The following is a 12,812-nucleotide window of genomic DNA, read 5'->3' on the forward strand; positions in this document are numbered from 1 at the left end:
CGTGCGCTGTGCATAATGGCACGCGAGCCAAGAAGTGACACATGTATACAAGAATAATACACCCATTATCTGCGTTCAGATTAGACAGATAGAAGGCTGGAAATGTGAATTATTGCAATAATAATAATAATAATAATAATAATAATAATAATAATAATAATAACAAAAATAATACTTTTCTTCCATGAAGGCAATTGTGAACAGCTTTTCCCTCCTTTCAGGGGAATGTAGTTAATGCATGCGTCCCCAGAGTTGCCAAGTTTCCACATTACGTCATAGTCATGCATAATTTGCATATTCATTGTATCATCATGCTTATTTGCATATCGACGTGTGTAGCATAAAGAAGGAAGTTTTTTTGGAAGGCACTCAGAACAGAGCAGAGTTTTATAGAGTAGAATATTAACTAACATTATAGTAAAAGGTTGATTTTGGTCGCAACACCACAACTGATGTCAACATGCGTATGTGTGTGTGTGTGTGCGCGTGTGTGTTTACATGTCATAACAAAAATGATACTTTTTTAAATGAAGAACACGGACAGAGTGCTGGAGTTGGTAAGTAAACATGAAAACAAAAGAAGAGTTATGGATGGAATAACTTGCTTTTATTGCTGTAAGAGAGTTGAAAATGCAGCCACACAATGCGCTGAACAATGCTGATCACTGATTGGTTGTTGGAAACCATGGTGCTCAGTGATTGGTCAGTTGTTCCTGAAGCTCAATCACTGAACAGAAAACAGAATTTTATAGAACAGAACAGTTGAATTGTGCGAATCAACAGTGCTGAAGGTGAAGAGCTTTAACAGATGGGCAATCTATTGTTACCTCTCCCCATCTCCCTCTCTCTCCATCTCTCTCTTTCTCTCTCTCTCTCTCTCTCTCTCTCTCTCTCTCTCTCTCTCTCCTGGATTAAAGGTTTCTGCTCTTCTTATCTCAGCAATCACTTTACAGCACTCGCACTCTCACTCTGACTGCACACATTTTGGGACTGTAATCCGTCCTGAACATGAGAGAATGTTTATATATATATATATATATATATATATATATATATATATATATATATATATATATATATATATATATATATATTAAAAAAAAAGCAACAATCCCTTCAAAATGTCTGCAGATTTTGGCTCTCTCCTTTGTCCTCTGAAGTCTCACACTTCATCAGAAGCCTGAGCTCAGGGTCGTCCAGAGGATATCTGGAGAATTTAATACAACACATGAATTTCTCCGTAACCGTGACAGACTGAAAAGACCGTGAGAAATAACACGAGCGTGTGTCGGGATTCGGTTCGTCTCGTCACGTTCATCCAAAGAATTTCTTCAGCGTGAATAATTAGTATAATAATTAGTATTCTGCTGTAAAACAGAAATATGGATTTTTAAAAAAATAATCAAAGGAAAGATGCAAATAAACAACAACAACAGTATAATTATGCAAATAAATATGTTTAGATCTTTCTCAGGATTGCTTCATTCTTTCTTCTCTTCAGCTATGACCTTCAGAAAATGCAGCCTGGTGTGCAAACTTCCCCTTTGTGTGTGTGTGTGTGTGTGCGTGTGTGTGTGTCCACCCTTTCACCTCACTCTCTATCTCTTTCAACATTATACTGTATGACATGTTTACTACCCAGGAATACGTGTCATGCTGTTATTGTTAACCAATCAACAACACAGCTTTTGGTGCATTAAAGGATAACATGTCTGTCTGTCTGTCTGTCTGTCTATCTGTCTATCTAATCACTATGATCTTGTTTCATATCTATTATATATCAATCTACATTTCTCAATGTACATCCTCATCCATCTCTCATTGTTTCTCTCTCTCTGTCAACCTGCTCTTTACTTTTCTTTCTTAACTCCCCCCCACCCCAGTGGTCCTGAGAACACAGATCATCCCATTAATGGATGTGGAGGATTACGGTTGTGGGGAGCGTTTGGACCTGAGTGAGTGGTGGACATGTGTTTGGGCGACAGGTGCTGCAGCACAGTTTTTTAGGAAAGGCTGTGAGATGTAGGTCAGATATTTCTGTCTGTCTGTTCGGCTTCCATTCCCGCTCTAACGTGCTCGCAATGTCAGTGCGTGCACGTTCTCCTCGCCTCAGACGCCCGGCAGACGAGTGTCCGGCACCTGTTCAGACACCGTGTCGATAATGAAAAACCACGTGATGAAAAATATCAAAACACGATAGATTAATCCTGTCCCAGTTACGGCTGAAAGACCCTAATCTTACACAACAATCACACACACACAAACACATACGACAACAACATCCAGTCTGGATGGTGATTGGTCAGAAGGAAAGTGTTGATTAATTCTCTATAAGAGCAGATCTGACAGTAGCGCAGGTTTATATTAACACCATTCTAATACGTTATCGTTTCTATAGTAACGGCTCGTTCACAGTGATGTGCAAAGCGCATGCGCCACTGATTTTTCTCTAAGGAGACGTTTATGTCACATTTATGGAAGGAGTCTCCTGTGTCAGCGCTTCCTCTTAAGATCAAAAGAGGTTGGTGACTGTTTTATCGCTGTTTTATCGCTGCGAGAACAGGAACCTGTTGTTTCGCCAACGTTAAACTTAACCACAAACAGAACGAAAGTAGCCCATCACATGTTGATCTTTCATCACTAGAACACTGTAAATGTAGTAATATTGCTGCGATATAAGAGGAACAAGACAGTCCTGCGCTTAAGCCGATCCGAACTCCGCGTCATCGCACCGCCACGCCGTCGATTCGCTGACTAGAACAGCACTCGACATCGTTCTTCTGCCACTCTATTATTTATTTTCACGTTGAAGTCAACGCTCTGATACTCGACTGTGTGTTGTGTTAGTCTGAAATAAAATCAGGCCACATTTCAAAGTCAGCGCGAGCGGAATGAAAGAGATTCACTTCTGCATAATTACTAAACAACCAGACAAAAGCTTCAAAGCTGAGTAGATCTATATCCATCATTTATACATGCACGTTCATTTATTTAACCTGTGTGTGTGTGTGTGAGAGAGAGAGAGAGAGAGAGAGAGAGAGAGAGAGAGAGAGAGAGAGAGAGAAGGTGAGCTCACTACTCCAGTGGAAAAAAACAAAACCTTTATCACCTTAGTGTGCTTTATTCAAAAAAAAAAAAAAAAAAAAAAAAAAAACCTTCACCTTACAGATTTACGGAGTGTAACTGATGAATTAATTGATGAACTAAAACATAATAAGCACAAAAACCCCTTCACACTGTGCAGGAGAGAATAACAGATCATTTTCCTCGTCCTGAGCTCATCTTTACGTCCATAAATCACTGCAGGACGTAGTGTTAATTCATGACAAGATGATTTAATGAGCTGTTCATCTCCAGTGTTGAGCTAGAGCTCCTGATTCTCTCTCTCTCTCTCTCTCTCTCTCTCTCTCTCTCTCTCTCTCTCTCTCTCTGTTATATATGTGGTTGTTTTGTTGTCATTGTGCTGGATCATTCCGTCATCCTACTGTTCTTCTCCTCACGGTTGTGTGTAATTTAAATCTCACATCCATCAGAGCATCTCTCTCTACAGAGGGAAACCTCTCAGAGTTATGTACGACTTCCCGTTTGACTGACTTCCTGATCTCACGTACACTGACAGAAAACGAAATCACTGAAGAACATTTCGCACCTCATCACATCGTTTTCACCTTCTGTTCCTCTCTAGTATTCGATTTGATTATTTTGTTTCTGGTCTGCTGTCAGAGCATGTTTTGCGTCGTGTCGGTTAACGTGAATATGATTATGATTATTTCTCGGTTTCCTGAACGTGTACTAGAATAAAATTATTAATATGTGGTGTCGTAGCAAAGTGGCGTTCAATCAATCAGTCAATCGATCGATCAAGTTCCTGCGTTTTTCCTCCACATGTCTCATCCTTCACTGTTCACACCAGGGCCTGGAAACGAAGTTTCCTTTCTTTCCCAACAAAACTGAGAAGTCGGTGACGCTGGAGTCTCTCTCCATGAGTGTTACGTAAATTACAGTAAACGTCACCATATCAATGACTTTTTCAAATATGTTTAACTCCCTGTAAATGAGCTGTTGCTAGAGAAATGATAAAGTACTCGACCGAGCGCAAGTGTGACTTCCTGATGCTACAGAAAATCAATCAACAACTCCTGACCAATCGGGATCGAGATTTCAGCATCGCAGTGGTGTAACCAGCGCGTATTATGAACGACTTTGTCATCGCGATGTTCCGTATCACTGCAAGTGAATGAAAAGAGAAAAACAAAATGGTGTTTACGGAGGAAAACAGAAGCAGTGGTTGTGTGGCGTCCTGCAGCAAGGCGGTGGAGATTTATTGGCGTCCGGAGTGCGAGATGCTCGTTAGGGATTCGGTGCACGCTGTGGCCGATCTGCCGCCGCTGTACAGGGTTCATGCGATTGTACGGGTGGTCGTCAAGGTGACTCAGGACCTGCTTCCTTCCTCCTGAGCACCACTTCCTGTCTTACCAAATCCACATGCGGCGTGCATGGGACACACACACAACAACAACAACAAAAAATCGCACAACAAAACACAACAGCGATGACGTGATTGTGAGCCGAACTGATAAACAGATAAAAAGAACTCTCCGTGATACAGTATTTGTGTGTGTGGGTTTTTTTTTTTTTTACAATTTGAACCTAAATAAAATTAAAAGGGTGAGTAATCACGTGAATAACTGCTTACGATTACCGTGTCCTACACAGCAACACAAAGTGTTTCATTCCTCTTATACCACAGCAAAAGGACAAAATGTTGTGCTTTTTATCCATTTGTAGTTACCGATAAACAAGTCTGCTCATATTCAGACCCACATTACAACCCAAAAACGTAAACTCCTCCATCCTGAAGATGTCGCTAAACTTCAACATCAACTGTCTGAGCTGCTGCTATAGAAAACACCTTCCGACCAATCACGATCCAGAACTCAACATCAGTCAATAAACTGTGAACAAAAATGATTTGAAATCTGATATAAAATTACTTCAACCCCCCCCCCCCCCCCCCCCCCCCCCACACACACACACACACACACACACGCTATTTGGTGGTGTTATTGTCGTCCTCCTCATCACGGCATGTGAGAATCTCTTGCCTGAGTAAGACCGAGCGAGTTGTTTCGGAGTCTGACGGATGATTTTTCCAGGTGGCAGTGAGGAATGTCGGGAGAAACACGGCCTGACCCCAAACAGGCAGGAGAAGGTTAAAGATGCCGTTAAGAGGAAGAAGAATGGTAACAGCGGTAATGTGCTGAGGAGCAGGAGGCAGAGGGAGACCCGACTCGCTTAGTATGGAAATTAAAAGCCATAAATCGAGCCGGATCATGTCGTGCTGAGTGAGCAGTCCTGTCACAGCGCTGGAGTTTACACTCAAGAGGGGTTTGTTTAAGACGCTCATTAACATGTTGCGGATAACGGATCTTACAGGACAGCTCTGTAAATTCTGCAAACTCAGATTGCGCTCGGGAGGACAAGTTTGCAAGGTCGTGACACAGAGTCAGGAGGAGCTCGTTAGGGGACAGCACGTATATCCCTGAAAAGGTTGGACAGGCTAAAGATGTGCACAGGACTGGGTGTGAAATCCCACGCCCACATGAACCTGAAGGAATTCTCATCACTCCCAAAGGAATTCTTACCGACCCCCCCCCAAAAGAAATCTTACCGATCCTGCCCACTCCCAAAGGAAATCTTACCGATCCCGCCCACTCTCAAGGGAAATCTTACCGATCCCGCCCACTCTCAAGGGAAATCTTACCGATCCCGCCCACTATCAAGGGAAATCTTACCGATCCCGCCCACTCCCAAAGGAATTCTAACCAATCTTTAGACTTCCTGAAGGAATTCTGAGCAATCTCATAAGCTTTTCAAATGAATTCTGACCAGTCCTGCCCATTCCTGAAAGAATTCTGATAAATCCCACCCACTCTTGAAGGAATTCTGACTAATTTCTCCCACTCCTAATGGAATTCAAACCAATTCTGTCTATTTCCTAAGAAACCCTGACCAATATCATATGCTTCTAAAGGAATTCTAATGTATCCCGCACACACACAAAGGAATTTTGACAAATCTCATGCACTTCCAAAGGAATTCTGACCAATTCTACTCATTCCTGAAAGAAACCTGACCAGTCCTTCCTGTTAGCCATGGAATTCCGGCCCATCCCGCACGCTCCTGAAGGAATTCAGACCAATTTTGTCTATTTCCGAAGGCATTCGGACCAATCCTGCGCACGCCGAAAGAAATTGACCGATCCAGCCTGCTCCAGAAGGAATTCTAACCAATCGTTCAGATTCCCCAGATAGTATTTATCATATTGCGTTGTGTTTAACATTTTCTAATGACGTCTGTTGGTTCCACTTTGCAAAACATAAACAAATAAATAATTTAAACCACAGCGATTTTGACCAGGATCAAATATTTACTGAGGACGGATAAAAGAACGCAGTAAATGCGTCACGCAAGAAACCCGTCGTCGTGTTCGATGTGCAGGAACGTGGCATCATGTCTTCCTTGTGCTTCCTCCTGTGTATGCTTCACTGGACAAACAGTTTGGATGGTGAATTTCACATTGTGATGAGGCACTGAAGCAGAGCTGTCAGTAAAAAAATGGAGAAGTTTCTGCATGAACCAGGTCTGAACTCATGGGTTTGATGAGAACATTTTATGAGACTCAATTCCTTTTCCAATTCTGCAGTAAAGGAAGAAACGTTTTTTATGAAGACACTGTTTAATAAAAAGAGGACTATCAGGATGCGTTTCTACCGGCGATATTCTCTCCATCATGAGCAGATTTGATAAAACGCAGAAATCCTTCACCTCTATCCTCAGGTAGCACCACTTCATCTCGCAGCGTGTCCAATCACACGGCTCGCTTTTATGGAGATTAATCTAAAAATGGAGCAGTGAGCAGCGCTTACATCACAGCGTAATACAGCCCAAATCAGGTAAAATCATCTTTAAAAAAAAAAGAGGACATCTCTAAAAAGACAGGTGATTAATGGACTTTTTTTTTTGATTTCATTTTGATTTCCTGATGGCATTTACTTCTGTGTTTTGTTCCAGTTTCTATTCGACTCCAGATAATATCGCAGTGATTAAAAATCTCCTCAGAGATGTACAGTATGAGGTGGAAAACTCAGACCTGATCATTCATTCAGGTTTCAAAATCTGTATTTTACCATGAATTTCCTTGTTTATTATTATGTTTTATTTATATTTATATTAACATTTGTCTCGGACAGAAGAAACCCAGGCTTATACGGTAATCCTGCAGCTTTATAATCAGCGTTATGTGATTTATTTAACTGCTGTTTGCTTGATCCTGGTCAGTGTATTCCAGGTATAGTGATCTTGGAGCGAGAAGACAACATCACACAACATCACACACACACACACACACACACACTTACTCATTTATTCTCACCTGCCTTGTTTGGGAGGTTGGAGGAAACCGGAGAATCCAGAAGAAACCCACATGGACATGGAGAACATGCGACACTCCATACAGACACTAACCCGAGCTCAGGATCAAACCCTGGAGCTGTGACGCTACTCCCCTCCGTGTCACCCTCAGTCTGATTAAAAACTAACTTTTTAAAAATAATTTGTACTTATTAATAAAATGAAAACAAAAAAAAACAAACTAAAATTCTACATGGAGCACTTTCTGACGAAAACACATCAACTGTAAAACTTTTAAAGGTTTTTATTGAAAAAGTTTTAAAGATGCACAATCTAATATTGTTTATATGATTATAGTAAATATCTCAATTATTTAATTAATGTGAATAAATGAGCCTATTTTAATACATATATCTTTATTCACCCCGATAGATACGAATGCTACTTATTGCAATGTTTGGATGTAATTTAGAGTTGCGTAAATTGCAGTTTCTATCCTTTTCACTCCACAATGATGGCGCCCCCTGGTGATCCGGTGGTCCTTGCGACCACTTGTAGGAAGTGTAAGTCTTGTTGGGCTGAAAATTATACGTAGATTATCATACTTCATGCTTCTGATGTCAAGATGGAAATTTTCATATCTCCAAAATGATCTCCACTTAGTTAGAAACCCTGTAACACTAAATGTTAGGATATTTTACGGGTAATGTAGCTAGCTAAACGTTGTACGTATGGAAATGTTGCATGCTAACGTAGGACAAAATGTATTACACCACAGTGAGGTAAATACTCGAATCTGATTGGTCATCGAAAGTCGTCAGTTTACGCGTTGCGGTTTTTCTTGGCAACACGAAAAGCTAGCGTTTAAAAAAAAAGTATTAGGAACTAAGAGAGAGAATAAACAGAGAGAATAAAGAGACGGCTGGTGAAGGAAGGACTGGTTACAGCTGCTATAACGTAAGCGAGAACAGGAACTGTGGTATAAGCGGAACAATACACTTCGGACCATGCTGTTTTTGGAAACCAATCGACTTCCGGGTGGTAACAGTAACTCTTCTTTGTGTGAGTGTGAACACTGAAGCGTTAAGACATTTTCTAGCATGTGGTATGTTTCCTGAACCAGACTTGGCTCCTGCTCAGATTTTTTCAGTGAATCATCATCATCATCATCATTATCGTGTATAAAAGTACTTTTAATAAGGCTTGTGATCGCTCAGCCGTGGCAGTCTGGATTCTTTTTATAGCTAATGAGTCCGTCTAGAGCCGGCGCCGTGAGTTTTAACTGGACATTAATTAGCACCGTGTGTCCCGCATGTCTGTTTAACATGCTTCTTAAGTGAATGAGTGGACAGTGCGAGTGGCACTTGGGGCAAATCTTTATCACTTAAAAATAACGTAGTAAAACACACTGAAAACAAAAAGATATTTGATTTAGAAAATTGATGATGATGCTTTTCTTTGTTTGTTCGGACAATGGAAAGATACAAAGGTATTCCAGTAAACATAACGGCCGTCCTGCGTCAGTCTGACGATTACAATACAAACATGAGATCATGAAACGAATGACCTTGTCACGTTGTTGTTTTTTTTATCATTGTAAATATCATTGTAAATATCACATCATTACTGTAAGTGCTGGAGTAGCACGGCTCCCGTAAATACACTAACAATCGGGCACGGTGTGGTTCGGCTACTGCTGCTGCACGAGTCACGCTTCCTGCCATATTTAGCGTTCGAATCCTAGAAATATTAGTCTTCAACTAGTTCCTTTTCTGTTTTGTGTGGATTTGTTTGTGCGACGCGGTTCCTACGGCAACGACTTCGCCGTTTAAACCATTTACACAAACTCTCAAAAGATGACATTTGTCAGCCCTGATGTCTCAGGCAGGTCGAGACCGAATGAAACATGACATCCAACTATTAGGGTTATTCTACAACGCTTCTCAGATTAAACACACACACACACACACACACACACACACAGATCAGAATATTTGTGTAGTCTATATTTGTGTTCATGTGTGCACATTTTTAATATTATTATTATTAGTGTGTGTGTGTGTGTGTGTGTGTGTGTGTGTGTGTGTGTGTTCACAGTGATGCAGCAGAATGCTCGTCATGTCTCGGTCCACATGACTCACACACAGCATTGGAACAGTAATGGGACAGATGGACGTGTGTGTGTGCGTCGCAGAACAGCACAATAAACCTTATTCTTAATCACCCAGGCCATCGGTGTTAAGGCGGCTTTCACACTCAGCAACACACACATTTCTCATTTCTCTTTCTGTCATTCTTTTCCTTTCTCTCTCTCCGTGTTTGGATTCAGAAGGTGTGACCTTTTCAGTGGCGGCCACAGCTGATAGCCGTGTCACCAGAATCAATACTTCACTAATGCATTCCCCTCACACACACACACACACTCACTTTCGCTCTCTCTCTCTGCAAAGTCATCTCTATTGTCCGCTTACCCACAATACCAGGATGATCCATTTTATCACGTCTGAGGTAAAAAAAAAAAACAAAAAAAAAAAACAAAGGAAGGATCTGTACAAAAGAATCAAATGTGAGACTGGCATCAAAAAATGACTCCAAGGTTCCTCATTTTACTTTGAGTCTCCAGAACAGAGCCATCAACAAATAAAGACAGTGGAACAGTTTTGTGAATTTGATGACAGAAACCTATAAGCATAACTTATAAAAACACAGTTTTCCCACTGTTCAGACAGAAAATTATTATTCATCCATGTTTTTATCTCAGAAATACAGTCGGTGAGAAAGAAAACAAACATCAAGGTTTCCAGCAGATTTTGAGCGTATATAGATTTGCGCATCATCAGAATAAACGTGATAACGGAGGCCAAACGATCACAGCCCAAGTGGAGATAAATAAATGTTGAAAAGTAAAAGGGCCTAAAACGGAGCCCTGAGGAACACCAGTGAGTACAGAGCTAAAATCAGAGCTATAACCACCCACAGAAATAAACTGGGAACGGTCCATAAAATCGGATTCAAACCATTTTAGAACTTTCCCCAACACACCAAAAACTCTTGTTTACAAACAAACAATCGTTCCAGACCATTCCAGTTTTCCAAACGGGGTTTTCGCAGCCACATAATACACTTTAAAAACCATGTCTTAAACCATTGTTTGTTTGTTTTTTTAAATCACATTCTACATATTTTCACACTGTTAGGATTTAAAACCTGAGAATATCCAGGTTATGATTCTAAAGAAGAGAGAAAGCAAAAAAACACAAGAAAAGTCAGCGCCCAGTTAACAGAGTACAAAGAGAAGGAAGGTGCCAACACTGAACCAGGAAACACACGCTATTTGTACTAGTGAGAAATAAACAGATGTACTATTGCAATTTAATAAAGGTGGAGTATTTAGCTTTAAGAATTGTTAGATTCAGTTTTATCCTTGTGTTGTTTTGAAGCCGTATGTTTAACAGATTATCGTAACTGCAGACGAGTGCAACGTGTTGCTGATGTTTAATACCGTGAGAGATCTGAGATCAGGGTCAAAGGTTGACACCATGATATTAATTGTTTATTCTGCTCTGTTTATGGAAAATGCACCTCTCTGTAATTCCGTGATTAAATTCAAGATAGATAAAGCTAAATAAACAAACATTTAACACTCGCTCCACCAGGTCGGTCGGTCGGTCGGTCGGTCTCTCTCTCCCTCCCTCTCTCTCACACCCAGGGTTTTTCACAGCTAATCCTCTGTGGCACTCGACAGATTGTCTTCTCAGAAACTTAATTATCACAGCAGGAGATGAGAGATACCCCGGGCATCTACAGACCTCGGCTTCCCTTACTCTCTCTCTCGTTCTCCCTTTCTCTTCTTCTCTTACGACACGACATCAAGACGCTGTTTCTATTTACAGTGTCCCGGTGTCTTCACATTCGACTACACTTCCTGCCCCCGTCTCTAATCCGATTGGTTGATTCATTTTCTGTAACAACGCAGACAGTAGTTCCAGCCTTCAAGGCAAGTCACGGGTTTATGTCAACGCGCTCGTTCTGACAGGTTATTGTTTCTACAGTAACGACTCATTCACACACACAAGTGCAGCGGATGCTCCGTAGAAACACGGTGAAGTTTTCTGTAAAGAGATGTTTGTGTGACAGGTCTGGAAGGAGTCTCCAGTGTTGGTGCTTTGTAACAGTCAGAAGAAAGGTCTAACGTTTAACTTGAAGTTTTCCGACAGAGGAGTTTACGCTTCTTTGCTGTAGAGTAGAGGAGAGAGAATAGAGAGAGAACAAACAGAAGGCTGGTAAGGGAATGACTTGTTATTGCTGCTATAACGTAAGTGAGAACAGAAACTGACTTGTTTCGTGGACAATCAAAAACAATAAATGTAAATATAAACGGATAAAAAGTATGACGTGAAGGTTATTAATAAATATAACAGAGTAATCGTTGGTTAATTGTTGTGGTATAAGAGGAATAAAACACTCTCTATATGTATATAGGAACCTCATAACTCCACTTCATCACACCATTCAGTCTAGGATTATTTTCCTATAACAGCATGACGTAGAGTGATTTATTTGTTTAATGAACATTACTTCTATCTCAATGTATTTATGAATATATATATATATATATATATATATATATATATATATATATATATATATATATATATATATATATATAAATAAAGGACATGTGTGTGTGTGTGTGTTATTCATGAGACTCTGACATGTGAAGAGAGAGCTGACCTTACACTGACCACCTGCTTTCACACACATACACACTCTCTCTCTCTCTATCTTTTCACCTCTCTCTTTGTCTTCTTCTTCCGCTCACTCTGTTCTGTCACTCTCTCCAATGGTTCCTGAAGGAAGCTCCAGACGTTGATATATCGCGTCTCCTCTGTGAGCAAATTGGCTCTGGGTTCAAGAGAACACTCTCCCCACCATTCCAGTTCACCCTTCCAGACCGCTGCAGCTCTCCTCCATCACTTTCTCTCTCTCTCTCTCTCATTTGTAACCAGAGCACATATTTTGCACTCCGTCATGAGCGTGACCTGGAATTTTCTCATTCCAGACCTCATTACCTCGCATGACAATTAATTAATAAATGCAGTGAGGTTTATTCAGTCCGTGGTGAAGGAGATGGAGAGGAATCATTGGATTTGGTCAGAAGGCAACTAATCTCTGATGGGTTCCTGAGGATGATCTTCACACTGCTTGGAAAAGGTGTGCTAATCGCTATTCCTGACGTCAGGACGCTAATATAGTGAATGTTATTAGACTGTACGGTCTATATTTGGTTTCTTGTCTCATGAACCAGAAATCATATTTCATTATAAAGCTGTCTATCTAGAACTAAAATTCCTGACCTTCTAGAACTTCAAGGAACTTCTAATATCTAATATATATAA

This window comes from Ictalurus punctatus, chromosome 15 (assembly GCF_001660625.3).
Source record: "Ictalurus punctatus breed USDA103 chromosome 15, Coco_2.0, whole genome shotgun sequence".
Lineage (NCBI taxonomy): Eukaryota > Metazoa > Chordata > Actinopteri > Siluriformes > Ictaluridae > Ictalurus > Ictalurus punctatus.